The following is a 14470-nucleotide window of genomic DNA, read 5'->3' on the forward strand; positions in this document are numbered from 1 at the left end:
AGACTCCAGAGCTTGTTTCCAATGATCCTCAGAACCCAAACTTAGAATGGGTATGTCAAGCACTGCCACTAAACAATCATCACAATCCTCACTGGAAAATTCCTCAAGATTAACATCATCAATTTCACTTGACTTAATAGGGAAACGGGATAAAAAATCTGCTCTCCCATTCTTTCCTCCAGCAATATGCTGTACTGAGAACTGGTTCTGTAATAGTTTGGCAACCATACGCATGATCCGAGGTGAACAACACTTACTCACACTTCCGCCTAGGATGTTTACTAAGGGCTTATGGTCTGTCAACAATTTAAACCGTTTCCCCCAAATATAGGGTCTAAACTTCTCGATAGCCCACGTACACGCAAGCAATTCCCTTTCAATGACGGAATACTGCAGTTCAGGAGTTCTCAATACTCTCGACGCAAAACACATACAGTACTTTCACTGTTGTTGTCAATTTGCATCAAGGTTGCACCAATTCCTACCTGACTTGCATCCACAGTCACACAGCAAGCAAACTCGGGTAACGGTTTGAGTATAGGTCCATCACATTAAGCAGACTTCACTGATTTAATGGCAAGCACACATTCCTGACACCAAGCGAATTTGACTCCTTTTTTAAGTAGATTACTGATGGGACGGACAACTGTGGCAAAATTAGGAATAAATTGAGAATAATACTCACATAACCCCAAAAAAGACTTAACTCCCGCTTTATCTATAGGGTCTGGTGATTCTGCTATAGCTTGAATTAGGCCTGGACGTGGACTTACCCCATCTCTGGATATTACATGTCCCAAGTACTCCACTTTAGTGCACAAGAATTTACATTTTCCTTCCTTTAAGACTACACCACGTTTTTTTGAAAATGGTCAAGACATTTTCTAAAGCAATATCATGGGAAGTAATATCCTTTCCAAAAATAAGCACGTCATCTTGGAATACGAGGACACCATCGACATCTTTTAATATACTACTCATTAGCCTTTGGAAAACAGCCGCCGCAGACGCAAGTCCGAAAGCCATGCGACAATAGCGAAAGGTTCCCAGAGGTGATACTAATGCAGTAAGATGCCGTGACTCATCATCAAGTTCTACCTGATGATACGCACTCGCCAGATCTAATTTCGAGAAATAGCACGCTCCTTTTGTGGAGGAAAATAAGTAGGCCTGGGCGAAGCACTACGCTACGCTCGCGTAGTTTGCGAAGTTCGCGCTACTTCGCACTACGCGAACTGCACGTAGCACAGTGCGAACACGCGTAGCGTAGTGTTGCGTAGTGCTGCGGTCATTTTTTGCTTGCTCGCGGTCCTCAACGTCAAGTTGGCGACCGCGAGCAAGCAAAATGACATCCTGGCGAGACTTTTTCCTTGTTCGCGATCGCGAGCATGGAAAATAAACCTCCCGGCGAGATTCCCAACGCGAGGAGGTCAGGTTTCTCATTGCGAGGGGTCGCGTATGCTCGCGACCGCTCGCGATGAGAAACTACCAGTTCGCGTTGAGAAAGCTGCAGCTCGAGTAAAAATCTACTCGAGCAGCAGAAAACTACAGCTCGCACTGTGCAAGATGCCATTTTCAATGATTGCACAGTGCCGGTTGCTTGTCCGCACTGTGCAATCATTGAAAACAACATCTTGCACAGTGCAAACATGTTACTACGCAGTTCGCGAAGTGCTACGCGTAGCTCGCGTAGTGCGAACTTCACTTTGCGTAGCTTCGCGAAGCGCTACTTCGCGAACTACGCCCACCCTTAAAAATAAGTCAATAATTTTGGGTAACGGATGGGAGTCAACCCAAATATCCTTATTTAGGGACCTCAATTCCACACAAACGCGAAGATCTCCTCCCCTTTTTCTCGCTACGACCAATGGAGAAAGCCACAGGGAAGAGTTTGTGGGTTCAATGATCCCTTTGCTACACAACTCTTTCAACTCTTTTTCCAAATCTTCCCTCACACTGAAAGGAACTCCTCTGAGTTTGTGTTTGATGGGGGGAGCACCCTCTTTAACAATTATTTTGTCTCGGAACCCTTTAATTTTTCCTAACTTGTTGCTGAAAACTTCACTTTCGAAGTGATGCCAATGACCATGTCATGAGTGATGTAATATGTGACGTCATGAGCAGTGGATTGCGGGCGCGCGAGTTATAGTTATCTGAACTAACTATAACGGGGGAATTTCATTGGTTTTTTACGAGTGAAATGTCCACCTAACTATAACATGTGTGAAACCTATGGTTTTTTAAGTGAATTTGCAAGGTTTTTTAAATGCTAATTCCTAACTATAACGTGTGTGAAACCTATGGTTTTTTCAGTAAATTTGTACGGTTTTTTAAATGCTAATTTATGTATTATATTTTTTATATATTTATTTTACAATAAACTACGTATTAATTTACCTTCGTGGTCCTTCAGGGACCCCCTGACAAAGGCTAGGGGTCAGGAACTCTCTACCCTGCCCCGTTTTCACGTTCGCCACCTTCCTTTTTCACTCTCGCACTCAAAACAAACAAAATGGCGGCCGAGACTTCCTGATTTCGGCCGATTCGAACGTTTACTGACATGTAACCACCAATCAGAATTACGCTCACGCACGTTAGGGTGCGCGCACGGTGCGCGCACGGTGCGCGGCTATAGATATTTATGTACTTTAACTGCAATTTTCTCAGGAACTACTGAACAGATTTACTCCATATATGCAAAAGGCACATCCCTGACCTGAAGACTACCTCTTTGCCAAATTTCAAGTAATTCTGTTTGGCCGTTCGGGCTGTACCTTCGACCAAAGGTCCTATGGGAAAATGCATGGGGAAAACGTGTTTTGGGACCCCCCTTTTTTCTCGGCCCCCGCTTGACGAATCCCCCTGAGACTTTCAGGGTGGGAGCTGAGCGGAGCACCCCATTAGTTTTGAAAATTTCGCGAGGATTCGTCAACCGGCGTCAAAGTTATTAAGAATAGAATTTTGAGATTTCCTATGGAACACGGTCCTAACTATAACTATCTACTGGCGACCGCCAGTAGATAATATATATATATATGTACCTGTGGCTAGACATGGTCAACATTGGGATTCATCCCTTAATTGGAAATCAGGACAGACATTTGATGGTTCAATATACATAGTGGAGCAATTTGGCCATATATGTATTTATCAGACATTTCGATAGGTACTTGAATATTTAAATATCTATGATGCACCATTGTAGGATGCAGCAACTTTGCATGGCCATTGTCTTCATTGTTGTTTATTTCAAACTTAAACAATTGTTTTTTTCACTGTATAAACTCCAAAGTGTATATTACAGTGAAATCTTCACATTTTTTAAATTGTATTATGATTTAAACATAGCAATTTACAATAACCATGGAATACGATGTTATCTACATGGGAATCCATCTTTTCTAGTTTGTTTTCTATGTCTATGCCTTTTTCTCTGTTATCACGTGCAGAGTATCTTTTTTCCTATTTAAGGAAGTGTTTTGAAGTTTCACGTTGTCATGTGAACAAGGCTCTAGTGGAGCCGAAACGTTATGGCGACTAGCACGCGAACAAGCGAAATAAATATTTGCACAAAGAATACGGTCCGTGTCTGTACTGTCTGGGGCAGGTGCCACGAGGAGGCAGCCTTGACGGGGAAACAGAATTGAAGGATATATATATATATATATATATATATATATATATATATATATATATATTATCTACTGGCGGTCGCCATTAGATAGTTATAGTTAGGACCCTGTTTCCATAGGAAATCCGCAACATTCTATTTGGAATAACTTTGGCGCCGGTCGATGAATCCTCGCGAAATTTTCAAAATAGGTGGGGCGCTACGCTCCGCTCCTACCCTGAAAGTCTCGGGGGGATTCGTCAAGCGGGGGCTGAGAAAAAAGGGGGGTCCCAAAACGCGTTTTTCCCATGCATTTTTCCATAGGACCTTTAGACACAGCTACAGCCCGAACGGCTGAACAGAGTTACTTGAAATTTGGCAGAGAGGTAGTCCTCAGGTCAAGGAAGTGCCTTTTGTAGGTCTGGTGTAAATCTGTTCAGTAGTTCCTGAGAAAATAGCATTTAAATCAATATATATATGTGGGCGGAGCCTAACCACACATCTCATCCTGAGATCTGATTGGCTGTCAGCACTTCATCCAAGAAGTGTTGGCAGCCATCTTGGGACCAATATACATGATAGCACCTCATTAAAAAGCATTGCAGTTAATAGAAGATTTTAAGACTTTAGTTACATTATAAATCATTTGTTGATGGTACCATACTCATTTTAGGAATTGTGGTATGTTCTAAGGTGATTTCACCATGTGAAAAAGCCTTCTGCTGGGATATCATGATTGAGAGAAAAATATTTTCTCATGCTTTTACCACAGAGGTTTGGAAGGTGATCTATAAGCTAAACTGAGAGCTTATTTTCTGTAAATTCACATTATCTTTCTCAGTCATGTGAGAATGAAGTCTGACATTCTCAGTAAAACATGTACATCCAACAAGGGCAGAGACTGTCAGTTGATTCCTTTGTGTTCTACTGCAGCTTTTCAGAGTGTTCCAAAGAATCACTAGAGCGCTAACCGTCCTACTTATGATAAATGTATGGCACACCTGAAGCCATCTTGCTTGGATTAAAGTGGTAACTCTTAAAACATTTAATTTAAAAAGGAACAAAATGAGGTGGTTCATTTTTCCATAAAAAGTATGATTAGTGCTGCATAAAGAAAAATTAGGGCACATTTTGAGTGACTTCTCAAATCCTGGCATGCAGACTGAAACATGCACTTTCAATACCAGCAGCAGTTTTCCCTGGTGAGCAGTAGCTTTACTACAGTGATCTAATGAGCAAAAAGAGTGCTAACATTCTGATTTTATGGCAAATGTGTGACACATTTGAATGCCTTCTTGATGGAATCAAAGTAAAAAACTGAAAGTATTTCCTACTGAGGAGACTGCAGTAAATGAGGAAATTAGGAAACTTCATAACAAATAAGTATCCCAAGATGGCCACCAGAGACAAAAGAGCCCAAATGTAGCCCAAATATCACCCAGATGTAGCCCAAGTATAGCCCAATGACAGAATGTCCAAGAATGTTCTTAAAAACAACTAGAGCACTTACTGTCTTCATTATGACAAAAGTATGGCACACCTGAAGCCATCTTGATTGGAATAAACTGGTAACACTTAAAACATTTAATTTAAAAAGGAACACAATGAGGGGGTTCATTTTGCCATAGAAATTATGATTAATGCTGAAGAAAGAAAATGAGGGCACATTTTGAGTGACTTCTCAAATCCTCTTCTATTTCATTAAAAAATTCTGACATGCAGACTGAAACATGCACTTTTAATACCAGGAGCAGACTTCCATGGTGAGCAGTAGTTTTACTACAGTGATCTAATGAGCAACTAGAGTGCTAACATTCAGAATTTATGGCAAATGTGTGACATATCTGAATACCTTCATGATGGAATCAAAGTAAAAAACTGAAAGCATTTCCTACTGAGGAGACTGCAGTACATGAGGAAATTAGGAAACTTCATAACAAATAAATCTCCCAAGATGGCCACCGGAGACAAAAGAGCCCAAATGTAGCCCAAAATCACCCAGATGTAGCCCAAATATAGCCCAATGACAGAAGTGTGCAAAACACTTATTATTTTGTGTTTTTGCAGTGTTATATAGTGCAGACTTGTCAGGTATTGGAGTGCTTTACATGAGCATTGGTTACATCACACAAGAACAAATTCATTTTGGTTGTAGACATGGGGAGACTAAGTGATTTGACCAGAATCACAGAATGTCGAGCTGAAGCAGAAACTTCAACCTGGTTCCCCAGTTGCAAAGTCTGCAGTTCTGGAAGTAACACCACATCCTCTCCCCTAAGTGCAACATTTAATCAAGTGGTCAACTGGATAAAAAAACATAAAGATAACAAATAATTTAAAAGTGCTTTGTCGCTATTTGAAAACTCAGAAAATATGTCCTTATTTTAGTCTTTTAGAGCACTAACCATAATTTTGATGCCAATAAGACCCTCTCATATATGTAATTTCTAAAGGAAATGCTCTAGGTATTACAGTTTTGATTACATCAAGATGATGTCAGGCGTTCCACACTTTTGTAATAAATATAGAATGTTAGCAATCTAGTTGTTCATTAGGATACTGTTGAGAGGCAGAGGCCAGGGGCACGGACTCTGAAAATTGAAGGCAGGTAGGAGGGTGCAAAGGCAACAATTTAACCACACTGAGCAGGCAGGAAGGGCCGTGGAAGCACAACAGACTATGGAGGGCAGTGGAAAGGGGGGCAGGGGCAACAAACCAACAATACAGGACTTGCAAGAGAGGCTGTTGGAGGGAAGATCTATTACGGGTCAAGGAAGCTAGGGGCGGTCCCCAGATCCCCGGGAGCCACCACAGAACTGAGCAGGAGAGTGAGTCAGGGACAAAAGGGGCACCTTAATTTGAGCCGGGGTGCCTAGGAACGCTTGCTCCAAAAATGAAGAAAACAGACATATGAGACATGGAATTGGAGGCAGAATACAATGGCAGTTTAATGAGAAGATGCAACTTCAAAGAAACCGCAGAATAGAGACATAAAGTACAAAATACAGAATCCAGATAATCATACAGCTGTCATAATATTCTCTGTATCTCAATTAATGTACTGACAGAGAGAGAGAGAAAACACATCTATAAATGCATCATGAGAAACAAGTTACACCAAGGAAAATGTTACCTAGGAACACTCACGTTTACTCTTAGAGCAAGCATTCCTGCAATTACAATACAAAATCTTTTAAATGCAAAAGTAAAGAGAACAATGGTTAAACATAACATGACATTTCATATAGGTAAAATAGAATAAGATACTTCAAGCAAAGCAGAGCAAGACATTTTAAGCAAAGGAAGACAAGAGCTCCCAGCTCTTGGGGAAAACCTGCACTGCCTGTTAACCTACATACAGACGGCGAGGTAGTCCGTCGATATCTGTGGGTGCTCCCTTTTTATATCATTTTGTGGGCTCCTTTGCACGCTACATCTACCTACGTATGCTACCCAAAAGCTTCGTCTGCAGATTTTACCAGACATTTCGTCATTTACCCACTTAATGCTGACAATGGACTGGGTGAAAAGGTCAGTCTCTCAGGCCAATCGCTTATCGTAAGTTCCATAGAGCAAGCAGAAAATAATGGGTATTGTACGGGAATTCAATATATTCATGTATAAAATCTCCTCAGTTCTCCTAACTTGACGCTCTGCGGTTGCCACTTCCTTAAAAGCGGGAAACCTGCCCAGGAAGCAAGTACCAGTCCAGGATGCAGCCTACTGTATGTCGACAGCTTCAGGGGGATGTTGAACTTTGATACCGAGCACGGAGCACTCGGGTAGGGTGTGGGCTACTAGTTTTGATCAGAAGGCCTCGCAGACCTGCCTTCAGACTGCTATACACTAAAATTGCAGAGCTATGGTCAATTTAACAAAGAGGCCTACATATTGAACAGAAGGGCCTACACAGGGGTTTTATGCTGGCTGAGTGGTAAGGATGTCTCAGGATAATTATATAGCAACACAGGACCCGCTGGTCAATTTAATACGGCCTACAAATGCAGCTGGCAGGGCAAGGACAAGGGTCTCATACTTCAGGTGTGGACAGAACGGGCCAGGGGCCCCCTGTGATACAAAATCTACCCTCCTTCAAGGCTGTGGCAATGTAATAGACGATTGTGGGCAGAAGGAAGAGGCAATGGTAGTACAACCATACATGCCAACAGACCCGATTCAGCCAGGAAACGTCCAATGTTTTTAAGCTCAAATGGGCTTTATTTGATCTGTCTCCTGTCTACAATATCCTCTTTTTCAATGTAACTCAAAGGGGAAAATCAATACCCCAGGTTTTTTTCAAAATCTCCCTCTTACCAAGTTCAAAATGTTCGCAAGTATGGTACATTGGATCATGGAAGGAAATGGGATAGGGACATGGACTTGGATAACAGGGGACAGGAGGGACATGGAGAGGTGCACCAAACTGACCCTGCAGGGCAGGCATCAGGGTTTGCAGCAGCACAATACACCACACAGGGCATGCAGGATGGGAGTGCAGCACAACAATCCATAGAAAGCAAGAGGGAGGGGACAGGACCATGCACATGGACAACAGAGAACAGAGGGGCAAGAGGCAATGGTAGCTAGCTGACCATAATGGACAGACAGGAGAGAAAGCTGCAGTATAACAGACCATAAAGGGCAGGAGGGACGGATCAGGGGCATTACAATGGAACAGACAAGCCAGGAGGGAGAGAGTAGGGCTGGGGGCAAGGGGGCAGGGCAGGAGCAGCAAGATAGCCATGGAGGTCAGGCAGGATGGGCACTAGAAGCAAGACACACCATGAAGAGCAACAGTGAGACTGTGATGGCATACACACAGACCATGGAGGGAAGGTGGGAGGGGGTCAGGGGCAGCTAACTGACCACACAGGGAAGGTGGGAGGGGCCATGGCAGCACAGAAGACCATGCATGGCAAGTGGGAGGGTTAGTGGCAGCACAATGGCTATGATGGGCAAGAAGGAGGGTGGAGGGGCATGCACAAAGGACGATGGAGGATAGAAGGAAGGGTCAGGACCTGTGCACAGACAAGAAAGTTCAGGGGAAGGGACCTCACAACAGACCACACGGGGCAGGCAGGAGGAGCAGTTGCAGCACAACAGACCAGGGAGGGCAGAAGGGTGTGGCAGTACAATGGACCATGTAGGACAGGAGGAAGAGGATAGGGGCATGGCATGTGGACAGGCAGGGTGGAGGTGGCAGGGACAGGTTACAGTCATCTGACAATGCTAGGCAGGTGGGAGGGGAGTGGCAGCTCAACAGAACACTCAGAGTAGATAGGAGTGGCAGGTCCATGGGACATGGTGGGCAAAAAGGATGGAGCAGGGGCATGCACAAAGACATCGGAGGGCAGGGGGAAGGAGAATAGGGGCAGCAAGCTAAGCACAGAGTTTAAGCAGGAGGTCAATGATGGGGCATAGAATTGGGCAATGGAGGGCAGGAGGAGTGGACTGGTACATCATACTAAATTGAGGGCAGTGGCAGCACATCAGACCATGCATGGCAGGAGGGAGGAGGCTAGTCCATGGATTCACACAACAGAGGATAGGGAGGAAGGGGATGGGGCAGCAAGCTAACTGTTCAGAGAAGGCGGGTATTAGGAACTTTATTGTTTTTAAAACATTGTGTCTGTGCGAACTACTTAAAATATGAACAAGTATGCAGCATAATCTCACTTTTATTCAGGAAGAAGAGGACGTTTGTGACTGTGACTCCGGGCTCACTTGGCAGAAACACCCCCTGACCCTCCACCCCCTATCGCAAAATGTAATGCCCGTGAAAAGGGTAGGTGAACACAGTGTTATATAGAACATAGTCCTGAGAGCACGATTGAAAATGAAAACTAGATATAGTGTATGGTATAAACTATGCACCAAAAAGTGTGATATAAGATGAACCGGGCGTGAAATATAATATGCAATACATTGTGCGCAATGACAGATTCATGGGAGAGCGCGAGATAGCACAGGCACTAGCGCGTGCTATGCGATATGCGCCTTGGAGTGTAATATGCACAGGGCAGTGTTGTGTAACCTAACTAGTCTCTAAAGTTGTAATATAAAATATGTGCTGGGGAGTGTAACGTTGCATATGCACTGTGACAAAGATATGGATCCCAGATTGTAATATGTATGGCATAGCACTGTGCGTTATAACATAGGCATCGAGAAAGGCACGTTAGATGGGGCAATATAACCCGTGCGAAGACAAGTGTGGCATGACATATTCACGGGGTGGTGTTACAGTGCACATGGGCTAGAGAGTGTCATAGCATATGCACTAGCTAGTGGAATACAACACAGAGGTGTGTGGCACTCGGCAGGCAATGGTGGGTGTAACACAGCATTGGGCTCTGTCAGGAGCACGCTGTGACTCTCAAGTGATGTTCGTCCCCTTTCCAGAGAGTAAAATAAAAAGTATTACACATCCGGCAGTGGATGTGTGTTTTATTAACCGTGAGGGGGGTTTCTTGCATAGTTTTGGTCGAATTTTTGTCGAATCCCCTTTGAATGGCTTGGTGTGCATGTGTATTAAATGTGCCCGTCAATAGCTACCCATGTTTGTATAAATAAACGACAAGGGTGTCTACCAGGATTAGGCACGGTAGGGCATCAGACATGTCAGAGCTTCACTAGTGGTGTAAATACATTCCACGTGGATTCATTGCATGCATAGTCGCCTTTTAATGAATATCACGCAAATCGTCATGGTGATAGGTACGTACGGTTTGTCCAGCATGTCCTAGGTGTGTCTATAAATATATATTTTTTTAAAATAATAAAAAACAGTGGCCGGCCCTGGGGATTGGGGTCAAAAAAATATAATTAGGAGACTGGCCCTGGGGGATGGGGTCATCAGGGCCAATAAATTAGAATAAGAAGGGGAACCAAACAGCCCCCCTTCTTAAAAAACTAAAATAAATAAAAGACTGGCATCGTGCCGGAGGCCATGCCCCCTCCGTGCAGCACTCTGCAAACGCGCCCCCAACAGGCATCTCCAGTATGCGCCAGGGAGCTGCGCTGCAGCCAGGTGTTCTGAGGCCAAGCCCCTTTTTACACCTCTCTGCAACGCAGCTCTGTGGCGCTTACTGGAGGTACCTAGTGGTCTAGTTTGACCCTAGGGACCCTTAGGATTCAGGGGGACTTAATCTCTCAACTTAGAACAGCCACAGGGCGCGTTTACACAGTGGTGAAGGGAGGGGACGGGGCCTGAGGTGACGTGTGCAAACACGCACTATGGCACGTTTTAAATTGGGGATATAATTTCCCTTCAATACTGAGGGCCCCTGGGGGCTAACTAGCCCACCAAGTGCTTCCAGTAAGCGCCACTGAGCTGCATTGCAGAGAGGTGGTCCAGGCCGTGCCACTTTTTACACCTCTCTGCAACGCAGCTCTGTGGCACTTACTGGAGGTACCTAGTGGGCTAGTTGGACCCTAGGGACCCTCAGGATTCAAATGAACTTAATCTCCCAACTAAAAATGGACACAGGGCGTGTTTACACAGTGGTGAAGGGAGGGGACGAGGCCTGAGTTAACGTGTGCAAAAACGCCCTGTGGCCTGTTTTAAGAGGTAGTTTTAATCCCCATGCCCTATTATACACTAGGGGCTTACAGAGGAGGTCATGCTAATCACAGGGGGACCCCAACGCATAATGTTCCCTAGTGTATGTAGGTGTTTTCACTGTATTCTAAGTGTCTTTTAACATAGCACTGGCTCTAGGACTGGTTAGTCAGACTCAGTTACCACCAGTATCCGTCTGAAAAAGTTGAGGGTACAGGATGATTTTGCAACAAGGCTTCTTTCTGCTCTTCTTTTTGTTCTTTCTGCACGTTATCCTTCTTCCTGCACTTATCTTCGTATTTGAGGACTTCTGTTGCTTCTTTCTGCACTTCTTTTGTTTCTTTCTGTGCATTTTTTCTTCTTTCTTCACATGTCCTATCTCTGTAGGCATAGTTAGAAATTAGCATTTAAAAAACCTTTGAAATTCACAGAAAAAACCATAGGTTTCAGGCACGTTATAGTTAGGAATTAGCATTTAAAAAACCTCAGAAATTCACTGAAAAAACCATAGGTTTCAGGGGTGTTATAGTTAGCTGGACTTTTCACTTGTACAAAACCATTGAAATTCCCCCGTTATAGTTAGTTCAGCTAACTATAACTCGCGCGCCCGCAATGCACTGCTGATGACGTCACATATTACATCACTCATGACATGGTTAGTGACATCACTCATGACATCACTGATGACATCTCAAATGACATCACTGATGACATCACTGATGACATCATCCTTGTGATAGAGTGGCAGACCTCCTCTTCCCCTAATATAACCTTTGATACACACATTCAAAAATAGAAATTAAAATTTTAAAAACAATGGACATACCAATACCAGTTACAACAACCTATACAGTAATTCTAAGATCCACATACACATCCACTCATTCACCAACAGTCCTATACAGTCACTCATACATGTACTCACTCATCATATGTACTCATACACCTATACATCCTGTTACACAATGCCACTCATCCATTGAGGTACTCACACACATAGTCACTCATGCTAATAAAGAATCAAACATACATTTACTTGCATATACAGTTATACACACACCACCACACTTACTTCTACGGAAACTTACACATACTTAGTCTTTTAAACAATCACTTATAGAAACACATACTTATTCATATAGGAACTCTTTCAATCTCTCACTGTCACATATACTCGCTTATATACACCAATAGTCACATATACTAGTTTAAAACATATGTAGTTACTCATAAAGACACTATTGAGACAGTCATTCACTCACTAACACACCCATACACTCACTCATCCACCCATAGAGTCCTGCACACCTGCTGTCTTCAACACATACAAAGAGTGAGTCATTCATTCATGCACCTATGCACTACGTAATACCCCCACCGAACCATGCAGACACTCAGACTGATACTCATAAAACCAACTAATAACCTATATAAACACCCATGTAGCTACTCACCAACCCATGCAGCCACTTATACACAAAGTGAGAGACTGATACAGATATTTACATATTTAAACATTACTCACTAAGCCATGTATTCACTATGAAACACTTAATCCGTCAGTTACACAATCAATTTTTCAAAAACAAATCATCCATTTAGACACTTATATACCCATTTATTCTTCCATCGACCTTGAGATATACATATATAAAACATATTTAATTTTCAGAAACACACACATTCACTGGATGATGTCATCAGTGATGTCATCAGTGATGTCATTTGAGATGTCATCAGTGATGTCATGAGTGATGTCACTGACCATGTCATGAGTGATGTAATATGTGACGTCATCAGCAGTGCATTGCGGGCGCGCGAGTTATAGTTAGCTGAACTAACTATAACGGGGGAATTTCAATGGTTTTGTACAAGTGAAAAGTCCAGCTAACTATAACACCCCTGAAACCTATGGTTTTTTCAGTGAATTTCTGAGGTTTTTTAAATGCTAATTCCTAACTATAACGTGCCTGAAACCTATGGTTTTTTCTGTGAATATATATATATATATATATATATATTACCTACTGGCGGTCGCCAGCAGGTAGTTATAGTTAGGACCCCTTTTCCATAGGAAATCCGCAACATTCTATTTTGAATAACTTTGGCGCCGGTCGATGAATCCTCGCGAATTTCTCAAAATAGGTGGGGCGCTACGCTCCGCTCCTACCCTGAAAGTCTCGGGGGGATTCGTCAAGCGGGGGCTGAGATAAAAGGGGGGTCCCAAAACGCGTTTTTCCCATGCATTTTTCCATAGGACCTTTAGAACGAGCTACAGCCCGAACGGCTGAACAGAATTACTAGAAATTTGGCAGAGAGGTAGTCCCTAGGTCAAGGAAGTGCCTTTTGTAGGTTTGGTGTAAATCTGTCCAGTAGATTCTGAGAAAATAGCCTTTAAATCAATATATATATCTGAGCCCGCTTACGGTACGCTTACCGTACGCTTACCGTACGCGTACGGTGGCGTGCGCGAGCGCGATTCTGATTGGCTCTTAGATCTTAGTAAACATTCGAATCGGCCGAAACCAGGAAGCGGCGTCCGCCATTTTGTCTCTCGCACTGAGTGTTATTTATCAAACATGATGCCCAAAAACATGTTACGGGGCTGTTTTGACAACTCCCTCCCACATAGTCATGTTCAGGCAGTCCCCAAACATCCCCCAAGAGCAAAAACGGTTTTATTTTTTTTTCGGCAATTTCGCCGAGTACGCTTACCGTACGCTTACCGTAAGCGTACGGTAAAAAAATATTATAAAAAAAAACACTATCCACACTTACCCCACCCCCTGTGTTTTTTGTGCCCGAAGGCCACAAAATGTACAGGGCTTATTAGTTGTGAAAAAATACTAAATTTTGGCAACATGAAATTATAAAATCGAAATAAAAAAAACACTATCCACATTGACCTCACCCCCTGTGCTTTTGGTGGGCGAAGGCCACCAAATGTACAGGGCTTATTAAAGTTGATAAAAACCGTGCACGGAACGAACTGCGTTAAGTGGGCGCGCACGCCTCGAATGGCGTAAAGTAACTTAGCATTTAAAAAAACCGTACAAATTCACTGAAAAAACCATAGGTTTCACACACGTTATAGTTAGGAATTAGCATTTAAAAAACCTTGCAAATTCACTGAAAAAACCATAGGTTTCACACATGTTATAGTTAGCGGAAATTTTACTGATAAAAAACCAATGAAATTGCCCCGTTATAGTTAGTGCTGGCAACTATAACTCACGCGACCGCAATCTTCTGCTGATGACATATGTGTCTTTATAAAAAAAAATATTTGTAATATATGT

Source organism: Triturus cristatus, chromosome 2_2 (assembly GCF_964204655.1).
Source record: "Triturus cristatus chromosome 2_2, aTriCri1.1, whole genome shotgun sequence".
NCBI lineage: Eukaryota > Metazoa > Chordata > Amphibia > Caudata > Salamandridae > Triturus > Triturus cristatus.